Source organism: Elephantulus edwardii, unplaced genomic scaffold, assembly GCF_000299155.1.
Source record: "Elephantulus edwardii isolate Elephantulus edwardi_28Jun2011 unplaced genomic scaffold, EleEdw1.0 scaffold00089, whole genome shotgun sequence".
NCBI lineage: Eukaryota > Metazoa > Chordata > Mammalia > Macroscelidea > Macroscelididae > Elephantulus > Elephantulus edwardii.
The window spans coordinates 6,035,657-6,043,475 of record NW_006399839.1 but is presented as its reverse complement, the minus strand read 5'-3'; positions in this window follow the sequence as shown (position 1 = coordinate 6,043,475).

Here is a 7,819-nt window from a genome sequence, read left to right as displayed (position 1 = left end):
TATATATTTATATAGTATTTATATTTCTCTCTTGGTCATAGGGCTTTGTGCTATTTCAGAAATGGATGGCTAATTGCTTCCTAGTCTGTGGAACCTCTGCTGAAACCTGTCCACCATGGGTGACCCTTCTGGCATTTGAAACACTAGTGGTATAGTTTCCAGCATCAGAGCAACCCACAAGTTACCCTAGTGCAGCAAACTGACAGAAAAGGCTGTACTGATAAGAGTAAACAATAAACAAACAAGCACATACACACCTTGTTGTTATTGCATATCATCGAATTGGAACCGACTCACAGCTGACCCTTCAGTGGGTTTTTAGAGGCAGTAAATCACACAGGAGCGGACTGTCCATCTCTCATTGAGCAGCTGGTAGATTCCAACAATGTACTTTTCGGTTGGCAATGAAATTTATTAACACTAAGCCATCAGAGTTGCTAATAATGTAATCAGCAACATGCAAATCATTCCCCCAGTATAACTGTGCTCTACTTCTCACAGAATACCATAAAGACAATCAGGTATATTTCTAGGAGGCTAGAAGTCTATATACAGGGTGCCAACTTTAAGGGAAACCTTTCTCTCTCTGTCACCTTTGGGAGAAGATATCCTTTTAGCATCTGTGGGCCTGGTATTCCTTGGAGATCTTTGTATCTTGATTTCAATCTGTGAGGTTCTTAGCACTGGGACCCTTGGTAAAAAGGACATACTCTGTCTTTGGCTCTTTTTTATTGGTGGTAGTAGTACATTGCTTTCTCTCTGCTTGTTTCTCTTTTATCTTTCATAAATGAAAGGTGATCTAAGCCATATCCTAAGGAAACTCCTGCTAACATGGGAGCACAGCTGTGACTTGAGCAAGGGTGATGGCTTAAGTAAAAATGATGCATTCTACACTTATCCTGCTTCATTAGCATAACAAGCATAACTTAATCCTCTTTAACATAAACTAAGCCTAACTCATTAACCAGATGCAGAGGTTAAGATTTACAGCACATCACAAAAAGGAAACTAATTATACACTACTGAGAAACATAGTCTAGCCAAGTTGACAGCTATTTTATTTTATATTTTTATTATTAAATTTTATTAGTTTTAATGAACATTTACAGAGATTTTGGGTTTTCATTCATTCATTGTTGCACTGTTTTCTCCACCCTCCTCCCCAGTTCGTTCTTCCCCCCCCATGTCTGTTTTAATTGTCCAATTGCCACAGTGCTTGTCAAAGCCAGTTCTGATTAATCTCCTTTATCATTGTGTCCCTTGCCATTCCCTATCACTCCTCCCTGAGAGAGACTTCACCCTGATTCATAAGGAAAAGGGGATGGTGTATTCTCTTAGCTACTTCCTGCTGAAAAGGGACGCTGTGGGTTTCAGGGATAGCTATTTTAGAAGTACAATTTAATCTGTTACAATGTCCAGGTCTGTCCTGAAGAGGGTAAAACCCAGCTGTTTCTTGGGAGGCAAGTATCTTGAAGCTTTGTCTCACATACTTTGAGAATGTGGCCAGGAGGGACCAGACCTTGGAGAAGGACACCATGGTTGTAAGGTTAGAGGGAGAAGAGCCTGGATAAAATAGATTGACACTGTAACTGGGGTAATGAGGGTAGGTGTGTCAGAGACAGTGAGATTAGCTCAAGATAGAGCAGGATTCAGAGTTGTTGTACATAGGGTCGCTATGAGTAGCAGGCAACTTGATGACACTTAACAACAGTGTCCTTTGTTAGACTATTCTTAGATTTTATTCTCTTATATGCTACTATAAATGTAATATTTATCTAATTTTCCTTTCATATTTCTCATCGCTAGTGTAAACCAAATTTACTTTTGCTTGTTACTCTTGTATCCTACAAATTTGCTAAATTCCTTTATTAGCTCTAGAAGTTTTATTGTAGACTCTTGAATTTTTCTATATATAGGATCATATAATTCACAAATAGAGATAACTTTACTTCTTTTTTTCCCAATATGAATATCTTTTATTTCTTTTTCTTGTCTTAGTGCTCTGGTTATGCCTTCTAATACAGTATTAAATATAAATGGTGAAAGCAGGCACCTTTGTCTTGTTTCTGATATTAGTCTTTTTCCATTAAGCTTTTCATTGTGGGCTTTTTGTTGTTGTTGTTTAAATATGGAACACTTTACAAATTTCCATGTCATCCTTGTACAGGGGGCATGCTAATCTTCACTGTATCGTTCCAATTTTAGTATGTGTTGTCAAAGTGAGCCCTCATTGTGGTTTTGATTTTCATTTCCCTGATAGCTAATAATGTTGAGTATCTTTTCATGTGTTTATTGGCCATTTTTGGAGACATGTCTATTCAGCTCCTTTGTCCATGTTTAATTGAATTACTTCTCTTTTTATCAGTGAGATGTAGGAATTCTTCTGAAATATCCTCAACAGTAGGCCTTAATAAGATAGATGATATGCAAACATTTTCCTGTTCTTTCATGATTTTCTTAAGGGTACCTTTAGAAACACAAAAATATTTTCATTTTAATGATACCAAATATATCTATTTTTCTTTTGTTGCTTGTGCCTTTTTGAGGTGTATGACATCTAAGAAATCATTGCCTACTCAAGGTCAAGCAGATTTATACCTACCCTTTCTTCTAAGAGCATTGTAGTTTTAGCTCTTACATTTTGATCCATTTGGGATTCCTTTTTCTAGATGGTGTGAGGTAGGGATAAAATTTAATTCTTTTGCATGTGACTATCCAGTTGTTTTAGCACTACTGGTTAAGAATATTCGTTTCTTCTTTGAATTGTCAAAAATCAACTTACTATAAGTGTGACTATTTATTTCTAGGCTTTTATTCTGCTGCATGGATCTATATATGTATCCTTATGCCAGTGCCAGTATCACACTGTCTTGAAGGTAATTGAATTTGAGAAGAGCCACACTAACTAGATTGAGAAATGACCCATCACAGAGCTTTCTTACCTTTCTTAGGCTTCAGAGTTTTTTCAAGTGCTAAAGTTTTGTACTCTAAAGGTAAAACGAAGCTCAGGAGGCTGAGTGATGTCCCTCGACTCACACAACCAGAAACATGGTGGTCCCAGGACTGACCTTGACTTTGTCAAGTGAGTTCATTATTCTGGGCAATTGCCTTTTGATTGAATGCAGCAATTTGAGAGAAGGAAAAAAGTTAAGAGAAAAGTGTGTGTGTGTGTATATATGTGTAACAGACTTATATCACTGCTTATCAGCTTACAACAGATATTCCTTTCTTCCAAATGGACAAGAAATGAAGTAATCTGGGTAATCCATTGCTTTGTTTGGGCGTTGCATTTTCAAAGAATGAGAACACAATGAAACACTCTTCATTCTAAAACTACAAGAAATGTAACTTAAATCTATTGTTTGTGCTGTTGTTGTTCTAGAAGATGCTTCAGGGTACTGTAGAGCATTGTTTTGTCAAGATTGAGGCAAGAAACACCAGCTATTGGCATCATCTGATAGAAGTTCTTGCTTTAAAAATGCATTTTTAGAGCCTTCGCTCACCCTAATCCACTGAAAATCACCGGAATGATTTTTATGCATATGAAAGTTTGGGCAATGATCTTTCAAAGCACGGAAAGTTGAAATTATGAATATAATTTATCATGGCTCTTAATATAGACAGACATTCTGCTTCAACAAGAGTTCTGGATAATACAGTAGATTAATATGCCGTGTGTCCTTCAGATCATGCTAAAACATCACCCTCTTATGAGAACTCTCCTGATTTCAAATTACATCTCATCCTCTCTCCCATACCTCCCAGACTCCCAATTCTCCCATGTCCACAGCACTTACTAATATCTGGTTAGCATGTTATATGTGTGTATGTTATTATTAGGAGCTGTTGGCACAGTGGTTAACCAAAAGGTTAGCAGATCAAACCCATCCAGTGGCGCCACAGGGGAAAGACCTGGTGATCCGTTCACATAGAAATGACAGTTTAGAAAATCTTATTGGAGAGTTCTGATCTTTCCACAGGTGACTCTGAGTTGAAATTGACTCACATAGACCCCGCGTCTGTAGAGTAGAGCTATTATTCCAAGGTTTTTTTCCAAGGTTGTGGCCTTTAGAGAACTGGCTCCAAGACTGTCTTCTTAGACATCTCTGTAGTTTTTGTTGAGAACTATTAAGTCAGAACCAACCTATAGTTGACCCTTCAGTGGATTTTCAGAGGCAGTAAATCACACAGGAGGAGAATGCTCTTCTTTCTCTCTCAGAGCACCTGGTGTATTCAAACCACGTACCTTTGCATTGGCACTGCAGTTCCTTATCACGAAGCCACCAGAGCTCCCTAAGGCATCTCTAGGTGAGTTCAAATTTGCAATCGTTCAGCTGGCAGGCAAGCACGTAACCATCTGCACAAACCAAGAGTGTGTGTTTGTGTAACTTTGCCGATTCCTGTCTCTGGAGAGAGTACACTTCACAGGTTGGTGTGTGTCTGTCAATTATTTCTCCATTGAATGATCTTTGATGGCACCCACATTTAATCATCAAATCAATTGACCGTAAATGTGAAGGCTTATTTATCAATGCTCAATCCTATTGCATTGAATGCTAGGTCTGTCCTTGATATCACATTTCCTTTTCAATAAAATCTTAATGTGCTTTTAGTGAAAATTTACACAGCAAACTAGGTTCTCATTTGACAGTTTCTATACAGATTGCTCAGTGACATTAGTTACATTTTCCTCAATGGGTTAGCATTCTCTTTAACTGAATTAAGAGAGTGTGTGTTTGCTTGTTTATGATTTTAAGCTCCTCTTTCTCCCAGAGAGCAGCTGTTGGATTCAAACTGTTAACCTTTTAGTTAGCTGCCTGATATAGGATGCACTATGCCACCAGTGCTCTTTTATTTTTTATTATTAATTTCAATAAAAATTTAGAGACTTTAGATTTCCATTCATACATTGTTGCACTTCTCTCCCCTCTCAACCCCCCCACCCCATACACTACCCTCTTGGAAAAGTAAAAGAAAAATTCTTTCATTGTTTTGCAATCACTCCCCCGCCTCCACTCCACTCTGCAGCCTTCGCTGTGGATTCCCGTCATGACAAAATACCTAATCACATACCCCTTTTAAACAGTTTTCTCCCTCCTGTTTCAATGCAGTATATAGTATGTAACCATCTCCCTCAGTCTCCCCCCAACCCCGATGTCAGCCCTGTTTTACAACAGTATCACCATGCCATATTTGTCCTTTTGTGACTGAGATACTTCACTCAGCATAACGGTTCTTACTCTTTAACTGTGCTCTTGTTCCATTTCTAGTACTCTAATTTCCCTGCTCCCTTATGTTCTCATCTTTGCTCTACCATTAATTGTTGACCTTTTGGTGGTTCTACACTGTATCCCCAACACCTGGCACACAGAAAGCGCTCAATAAATATTTGTGGGTTGAATGAATGTACCCAGTTACAGCTTAGTGCCTGGGCATAATGTCCTTTGCCCAAGGCTCTTTTGCAAAAAGGATTGCTTTTCAAAAAACAGCAACAAAACTATAAAGCAAATGATTCTCTCATTGCTGAGTGATACTGTGTGTAGCGCTAGAGAGATAGAGCTTGGAACGGCATCCTCTAATCTCCTAATTCTGGAGTCTGGGCCAGTTCCTCTAAAGCTCATTTTCCCTTAATACCTCTGAGATCCTCAATTTACTGTGAGGATCATGCATTTATAGCTGCATTGTTCTGTGAGGGCTTCCCGTAGAAGGACTTGTTGTCCTGCCTGTGCACAAAGTGGAGTGAAGCTGCAAGGCTGAGCTGAGCCTACCTCACACACCTGCCGAGAACGTGTACTACAAACCAGGTATTGACTAGAAATAGACACTTCCCCTTCTGCGGTTCTGAATGAGAAACGTGCAAAGGGATCACGTCTCAAGAGATACTACTCACAGGCTTGGCTGACTCTGAACAAGTGACCTTCACTCATTTCCTGTCCTCCAAATCACCTGCCAAAGAGCTCCGTCACTTGAGGCACTACTGCTGCACATTTGGGGATCCCCTTGCACCTCTCCATTTCTCCCCCCCCCCACCACCACCACCGCCAAGGAACCGGAAGAAGCCTTAGGAATACTCAGTTCCCTAACTTTGGAGCTGTTCCACACCTGTGTCTCTCTCAAGACACACCTGACGTTTGTGTTTGTGTTGAAACAGTGGGAGATGCCTTGGCTGAGGAGGGGTGCCCTCCACCCCCTGGCTTCAAGGGATGCTGGGAAACTGTGGGGTAGTGTAGGAGGATGAAAGAGTAGGGAAAAGGAAGTTTGCTTCGAGTGTTATGCTCACAGGGTGGCAGGATCTACCTGCTGAGCGTTCCCAGAAGGTCCCCAAGGAAACCATTAACCTTGTCTCTCGGGTTCTCTTCCGTGTGGGGGTGGGGGAAGGGAGCTGCGCGGTGGGGAAGGGGGGATGGGCATGATTCCAGGGGTCAGGGTTGTGTGGCCCAGAGCTGCTGTTCAGGTTAATAAACGGTGGGGAAAGAAGGGCAAATATCAAGGTGAGCAGCAAGAAGCTTGTCATCAGGGGCTGTCACAGGGTTACTCGAGGTGAATTTAAAGGAGGGAGGGAGGGCCACGGGGGCGGGGCTTGCGTGACCCGGAGGCTGCCTGCAGGGTTGGGGCTACGTGGGGTGGGGTGGGGTGCTGGGCTCCCTTCACTAGGTTTTGAACTTTTCTAGGCTATTTTCAACCAGAGCTGTTGGGAGGGGTCCTTAGTCTTGGAGAGTGGTCCCTGGCTCCGGAGTAATCAGAATTGGATTTTAGGGCTGGAGAGAGGGAGTTTTCTGAGTGGGTTAAGTGGCTCCCTGCAGCCATAGGTGAAAAGTCTTGGAAGGGGGCGTCTCAGAGACTCTCACAGAGGGTGAGTATTTGGGTGGAATATGGGAAGAGAGACGTTTGCTCTTTGGTGGGGAGTGGTCTCCAACTCAGGCTGGGAGAGAGGGGAAGTAACCCCAGGCACAGAGGGAAGGCAGACGGGCTGGGGCTTGGGACTCTCTGCAAACCCGGGGTCTTTCCGAGAGCGAGGTCCTCCGCTGACTTGCTGGTTCCGACATTCTGTGAGGCTTGGACTTTGACTTTGCTCCCCTCAACCTAGTCAGGGAGTAAAAGAAGCAGGGGAGACCCTTTACACAGGAAGAAAGAATGGAGGCAAACGGGAACCCCCTGGCCGAAATCGGCAGACCACAGGGAGATGTCCACAGCTGAGGGTCAAAGGGATTTGGGGGGCTGAGGGGAGCCTTCACACTCGGGCAGCAAGGGTTAAGGCGCAATGAGGGAAACATCTGGCCACCTCAAGGGGGTGCTGCTGTAGAGTCCCCCACTTTGCGATGCGAGGCATTGAGAAGGCACCCCAAAATGGGGATCCTAGGACATTAGGAGTGAACTGAGAGCCATTGAGGGAAAACCCCTTAATTAGGGTCAGAGGAAAAATTAGGGGTTCCGAGGGCCGCTTCACACCTGGGCTGGGAGGGAGTGGAGGAAATCTCACCAGTTGAGAACATGAGAGGGTTTAGGGGACCTGGGACGATCCCCTTCCAATTCAGAGAGAATGAGAGGTCTCCCAAATTCTGGAAATTGGGACTTACGAGGGATCACTGAGGGGGTCCACAATCCGGAACCCAACTACCTTGAAGGCACCGGGAAGCGCTTCTTTCCGGGAGGGCGTTCCCGAGGCTGCACCCCCTCGCCCGGGCTGGGGCTAGGGGTGCTGCTGCGCCCCAGCCCACCCCAGGATTCGGGGGGTCTCTCAGGCCTAGGGGAAGCTGGGAACCCGGCGGGAGCAGGGTCCGGGCGCCGCCGCCTCCGCGGGCGCCGGGGCGCGCGGGCG